Raw genomic sequence first — 7,200 nt, 5'->3', positions numbered from 1 at the left:
TCTTACATGTACAACTTGTGAACAAATGATATTACAATCCAAATTACGTGGTGCTTTGTGTTTATGACCTTCATTATATGACAGGGAAGTTCTGCAGTCTGATGTTATGAGTGGAATTCAAGAATCAGTTGGAGATGAGCTGTCATCATCTATTAACCAAGATGATACTGAATCAGAATTATTACTACATTTCCTAGTCTCATTGAAAGATCAAAGGCAGAATGATGCCTTGAAGCTAGTTGAAGATATTAAATTCCTGGAAACAGATATTGTAGAGGTAGAAAGACGACAAACAAGAAAACCATTAGTTCTTTCTTGCTCGAGGGATTCTCTTGATGCTAGGGGAAATAGGTTTCTTCACAGCGGATCCTCTGCATTTGAGGTGCACCGTAAGTTAACCCCTAGAACAAATAATGAATTGATGTTGAAAAATATTGATCATCTGGAAAGGGCATACTTTGCCATGAGATCCAGTGTTGAACTTTCTGAGAGCAATGTGGCCACACGCCCAGATAAAGAATTACTGAAAGAAAGAGATAATGTGTATCGGGCACAGAATGATAAAGATGAAAACATGCCATCAGATGATCTTGGTGCTTTCTTTAGTGGTTTGTGCAAGTATGCTCGTTATAGTAAGTTTGAAGTGCGTGGAACATTAAGGAATGGAGATTTTCAAAATTCTGCAAATGTAATCTGCTCTTTGAGTTTTGATCGAGATCAGGAGTATTTTGCTGCTGCTGGGGTATCAAGGAGAATAAAGATTTTTGAGTTTCAGGCACTCCTTAATGAAGCCGTTGATATCCATTATCCAGCAGCTGAAATGTCTAACAAATCAAAGCTCAGCTGCATTTGCTGGAATAGCTATATCAGGAATTATTTGGCTTCAACTGACTATGATGGCATAGTCAAGGTATGTATCTCGATCATTTAAATATTTTGTTAATCATAATAAACCCGAATTCAGAACAGCCAGTGTACAAACTTCAGTTTGTGCAGTTCAGCCTCTATGCTCATGGTTGCAAGATTTTCTGATAGGGTGTCTGGTATGTTGGGTTGATGGATTATATTACCTGTGGTGGATAACACCTACCATGTTGGGTTTTAAATCAAATAGTTGGAGTGGGATTGGTAATTTACACTATACCCCTCTGAGTCTTGTACAAGACGATGTATAAGTTTGTTATTGGCTTAGTATGTATTGATGTGGGTGTATGTCAGTGTATTGATTTGATTTGATGGCTATATTTATTGTATTTGTAGGTAATTTACATAATATGATGTAATTTATTTTTATTTTTGTTTAAAATGGAATTATTTCAATGTAACAATACTATCAAATACAGGGACACAAACCCACATCAAACAACATAAAACTCATATTTGTTATTTAAGCATATTCAAGAAAAGTACAAAACTTTTAATAATACTCCTTTTTATTTGTTAATTATTGCTAATCAATATCATGTTGTGGTTTGTGAGTTCATGTTTTTAAGTTATAGTCCCTTATTGAATGTGATAGAGAAATTTCTATATTTTTACTAATACGAGTTTTAAGTTTAAAAAGTTAATTGTGTCTAAAAAATACAATTTATCAATGTAGAGAGAGATAATGTGATTATGTCGTAGAGCATCATTGATGCATGGAACCAAAATTTTTTAATTGATATGTTATAAGTCTGGTTAATTAAAAAATTGAAGCATCTAAAAAAATCATAAACACTCTGGTTCCGCGATTTGAGTTGTGAAAATAGCTTCCTTGCAAAAAAGCAATGGGAAGGCTATGTATCATGGCCCTCACAAAACGGGGAGCCTCGTGCACTGGGGATGCCCTAGTTTTAGGTTGATATGAGCTTGGTATAGGTAGGCACATGAGCAATGGGAAGACTACATATCATGGCCCTTATAAAATGGGGCGCCTTGTGCACTAGGGACTCCCCATTTGTGGACTGATATGAGCTTGGTATAGATAGGCACATGTCATAACCATAGGGTTTCAGCAGAGAATTAGGGCCAATTTTAAGAAGAATTTGGGCAGAATTTGAGGACAAGAGGGGAAAACAGAAAGAGGCAGAAGAAACAGGGAGATCGAGAGGGAGAATAAGAGAGAATTAGAAGGGAGAAAGAGAGGAAGAGAGAGTTCGGAGAGAGGAAAACAGATGTTTTAATTGATATTTCTGGATAATCCCCACTACAGCAGCCTAGTAGATTTATATAGCTACTATAACAACTTAACAGAAAATACAAGATAACTACCCTAACAACTCTAACATAATTAACTCCTACTCCTAAGAGATAATCTTCTCTACTCAACCCTACTGTAAGCTCTTATACATCCTAGGGTTCTGACATCACATAAGCTGATACATAACATACTCTTTTTGTACTCTTTACATCTGGTTCAGTACCTGGCTGATATGATATGACCGTAATCAGGGCCGGCTTAAGGCATAGGCTAGTGAGGCCTATGCCTAGGGCCCCCTAAAACGGGGGCCAATAATTTTTTTTATTAAGTTTAACAGTAAAAATATTTAAATATTTTTACATTAAAAATATTTTTTACCCAAAAAGGGCCCTAATAGATTTCTAATGATAAATATTTTAGTATTAAAAAGGGGCCCCAATAAAATTTTCATATTTTTATATTATTTTTTAAAGAAACTCCAAATTTTAAATGGCCTAGGGCCCCTAACTCCCATGGGCCAGCCCTGACCGTAATAATTATGATATTTAATTGTGTGTCTCAAACAATTTTAATTAATTACTCTTTCATATCCATTCCTCTTGTGACATGTCTTCATGTAGGGTACAACATTTGTCTAGGATTCATAATGTTTGATTCAACCAGATTTAAACTGCTTGTTGCCCATCTAACGCAACTCTCCTCCCTTATCCAGGCTTGGAACTGTGGTCATTAGGACTTACAAATCAGGAACACACAAGAAGAATACTCCTATCAAATCCTTACACACTCACGGAATCAGAAAGACAATAAGAACAATCGGTTATAACAGAAGAATATGCAAGAACAATAAATGAAAAAGATCAAACCACACAAAGAGATCAAGATTATCCTAGTTCAAAATGCCCTTAAGAAAACCTACATCCAGCAGTCCAACACCCACAGAGCAGTCTTTAATTCAGTAGGAAATTGATCAGTACATCAAGCCCTCTCCTTCATCTATATCCCCGAGTACAAAACCCTTGTTATCTCAAGAATACATAAGGATTAAATTCTTATCACTTAGCCTCTCTTTTCTCAAGAATGACACAACACTCGATCACAAATGAAAACTGAGTATTCACCAATTAACCTTGATCCTATCGACTGTCCCTTGCCCTCTTATTTATAGAAAGGGCAAACACTCCAATGAAACTAACCAACATTGGAGATATTACAATTAAACCCCCAAAACTAAGAAAAATTACACTTTGAAATTGAAACCTAACTGTTCTAAATCTTCCAGCTGATAGATCACCAAGACTTCACTGATGTCCTATCGCTCAAACTCGAGAGAAACTCAACAATTCTCCATCATTTGCCTTGAGTTCTTCACTCGATAGACTGAATCTGCTCTCATCTGGAATGTAAGACAAAAAAAAAAAAACTGATCATATGAAACACAAAACACATTAAGAATAGATAAATAATGCTGTAATTTGGACATAGGGACAGCTTTGGTAAATATGTCAGCTGCATTTTCTTCTCTTACAACTTTTATTAGGCTTATCTCCTCCTTCTCAAAGATTTCTCTAATGAAATGATACCTAACATCTATGTGTTTGGTTCTTTCATGGAGTGATGGATTTTTAGCCAAATGGATAGCACTTTGGCTATCACACATTAGCCTAACCTCGACATCTATTCCTAGTAGCTCACTAATGATTCCCTTAAGCCAAAGGCCTTCCTTTATTGCTTCAGTAACAACAATATATTCTGCCCTGGTTATGGACAATGCCACCACCGATTGCAGGTTTGTTTTCCAGCTAATAGAAGATCCCCAAAGTTGAAATACATAACCTGTTGAGGACCTACTCTTATCAATGTTTGCAGCAAAATCTGCATATGTGAACCCTAAGATACAAGGTTTTTCTTCTAGCTTGCCTCCACCATAGACCAAAGCCATACCTAAAGTCCCTTTAACATACCTAAAGGTCCATTTTATAGCATTCCAATGGGCCTTACATGGATTGGCCATAAACCTACTAGATACACTCATAGAATGGGCCAAATCTGGTCTTGTATAGACCATGCTATATACATTAGGCTCCCAACCGCATTAGAGTAAGAAATCTTACTCATTTCCTTAATGCCTTCTTCATCCTTGGGAGACTACTCATGTGATAATTTGAAGTGTTGGGCAAAGGGAACCGATACATCCTTTGCATCACTCATGTTAAATCTCTTAATCAACTTGCTAAGATAGGATTTTTGAGACAAAATTAGCTGCCTATGCTGCCTATCCCTTTTAATCTCTATGCCCAATATCTTCCTAGCTTCTCTTAGTTCTTTCATCTCAAACACTGATTTCAAACTCAGCTTTAAATTTCTGATTTTCACAGTTGATTGACTAGCAATCAACATATCATCTACATATAGGAGAAGATATATAGATGCACCACTTGGCATATGCTTAAGGTAAACACAACTATCATATGAACTCCTCTTAAACCCTTGAGACAACATAAATGAGTCAAATTTCTTATACCATTGCCTAGGGGATTTGATGCGGTCACCAATCAAGACCCGGCCCAAAGCCGACCTGATCACGCCGGAACAATATTTTATACTTCTTAAGTTTTAGAATTCTACTTGATTTAGGATTCTACTTCATGTTTCTACTTAATTTAGGATTCGACTTCATGATTCTGCTTGATTTAGGATTCTACTTCATGATTCTACTTGATTTAGGATTCTACTTCATGTTTTTACTTGATTTAGGATTCTACTTCATGTTTTTACTTGATTTAGGATTCTACTTCATGTTTGATTAGAGTTTTATTTTTATTAGGATTCCAGTTAACTTTTATTTATAATTTATTTCTATTAGGATTCTAGTTGGATTTTGTTTACAAATATTAGATGGATTTGGATTAGCCAAATACTATAAATATGCCTAGGATTTAGAGTTTGTAATCAAGTTTTTCTCAATTAAATTTCAGCAACCTATTTGAGTTTTCTTAGCAAAACAGTTTTGTTTTTGCGTCTTTTTGAAAGCCAAGCTTCGGCCATTGAACTTTGCTCTTTCAAGGGTTTATTTTAGTGTGTTTTTTTCACACACGCGTTACACGCTGCGTCAAGATTGCTTTAAACCATAGAGAGATTTCTTAAGAAGACACACATGTTCTTTCTTTCTTCTCACCTTAAACCCCTTTGGCTGTTCCATAAGAATATTTTCCTCTAAGTCTCTATGTAGAAAAGTTGTGGTGACATCCATTTGCTCTAAAATTAAGTCTTGATGGGCTGTTATTGCAAGAAGGATCCTTATTGAGGTGTGTCTGACTACGGGTGAGAATACCTCATTGAAATCTACACCGACTACTTGGGTAAAGCCCCTGCCACTAGCCTAGCTTTATATCTAGGCTTATCCTCTTTTCCAGCACCCTCCTTAATTTTATATAACCACTTACAGCTAACAACCCTCTCCCCAAGGGTTTTTCTACAAGAACCCAAGTGTTATTTCGTTTAAGAGAGTCCATCTCAGATTGCATGGCTTTCTGCCACTTTTGAGAATCTCTTGACCTGATTACTGCTTCATATGAAAGAGGTTCCTCCCCCATTTCTGCAGCTGCACTTGTTAGGGCATAAGACACTAAATTAGAGTAACCATATCTGACCAGAGGTTTGGAAACCCTCATCTGCCTATCCCTAGCAACATTATACCTCTCCGGATCAGGAGGATTCTTCATAATCCTCTTGCTGCCTAAAAGAGGATGCTTCATAGTCATCCTGTTGACTTGGAGAAGATTCTCCATACCCTTCATATTCCTCTTAAAGGTTTAGGTCCTAATCTTGAGGATTATTTTGGCCTTTGTCTAATGGTTCTTTAGATAGATCTACATCTACTTCTTTACCTTTCTTGGCATTCTTTGATTTTTCTTTTTCCTCAAAGTCTTTTATATTAGATCCCTCATCAAAAGTGACAGCTCTACTCACAAAGATCTTAGGCATATTTGGATCTAGGCTCCACAATTTATAACCCTTAACTCCTTCCGTATATCCTATAAACAAGCACCTAATTGCTCTAGGGTCCAGCTTGCCTTGCTTAGAATGAGCATAGGCTATACACCCAAATACCCTAATATGGTCTACATTAGGCTTATGACCAGTCCACATTTCATAGGGGGTTTTATAAACCCTATGGGTGCGGATGGTGACCTATTAATAACATAGGCTACCATAGATATGGCTTCTCCCAAAAAGATTTGGAAAGCCTAGCATGAATAATCATGCACATGACTCTCTCTAAGAGGGTTCTATTTATCCTCTCGGCTAGACCGTTTTGCTTGGGATTTCCTAGAACCGATAGGTGTCTAAGGATACCATCTTGATTACATAGGTGGGCAAATTCTTTGTTGCAAAATTCCAATCCATTATCAGTCCTAATGATCTTAATTTTGCTTCCTTTCTGATTTTCTATCATAGTTTTCCAGGTTTTGAAAGTTTCAAAAGTTTTATCTTTTGATCTTAAAACATAAACCCAAACCATCCTAGAGTAATCATCAATTATGGATAGGAAATACCTAGCTCCACCATGAGATAAGGCTTGGGAAGGGCCCTAAAGATCAAAATGAATATATTCTAGAGGGGCCTTAGTGGAGTGAATAGCCGCCTTAGGAAATTTAACCTTGGCAGATTTCCCAAATATGCATGTTTCACATTTGTCTATAGTTGTTACCTTTCCGACACTCACAATCCCTTGCCTAGCCAATTCCTTAAGCCCTCGCTCACTAATGTGAGCCATCCTATAGTGCCATAACCTAGATTGCTCATAGGATTTTCCAGTGTTCTAAAAGGTGGCCTAGGTAGCCGCTGAGGTGTTAGGTAGCCCCTGGCCGTCGCAAATAATTGCTAATCGGCACCCCTAGACGTCAGGCCGATTAATCGGGCCAATCGCCGCCTAGGCCGCCAAGGTGGCGCCTAGGCGCCTGGGTCGCCCAAATGTGTGTGCAGCGTGCATGTATGCTAATATTGAACTATAC

This window comes from Diospyros lotus, chromosome 11, assembly GCF_014633365.1.
Source record: "Diospyros lotus cultivar Yz01 chromosome 11, ASM1463336v1, whole genome shotgun sequence".
NCBI classification, from domain to species: Eukaryota; Viridiplantae; Streptophyta; class Magnoliopsida; order Ericales; family Ebenaceae; genus Diospyros; species Diospyros lotus.
This window is presented reverse-complemented; position numbering follows the sequence as displayed.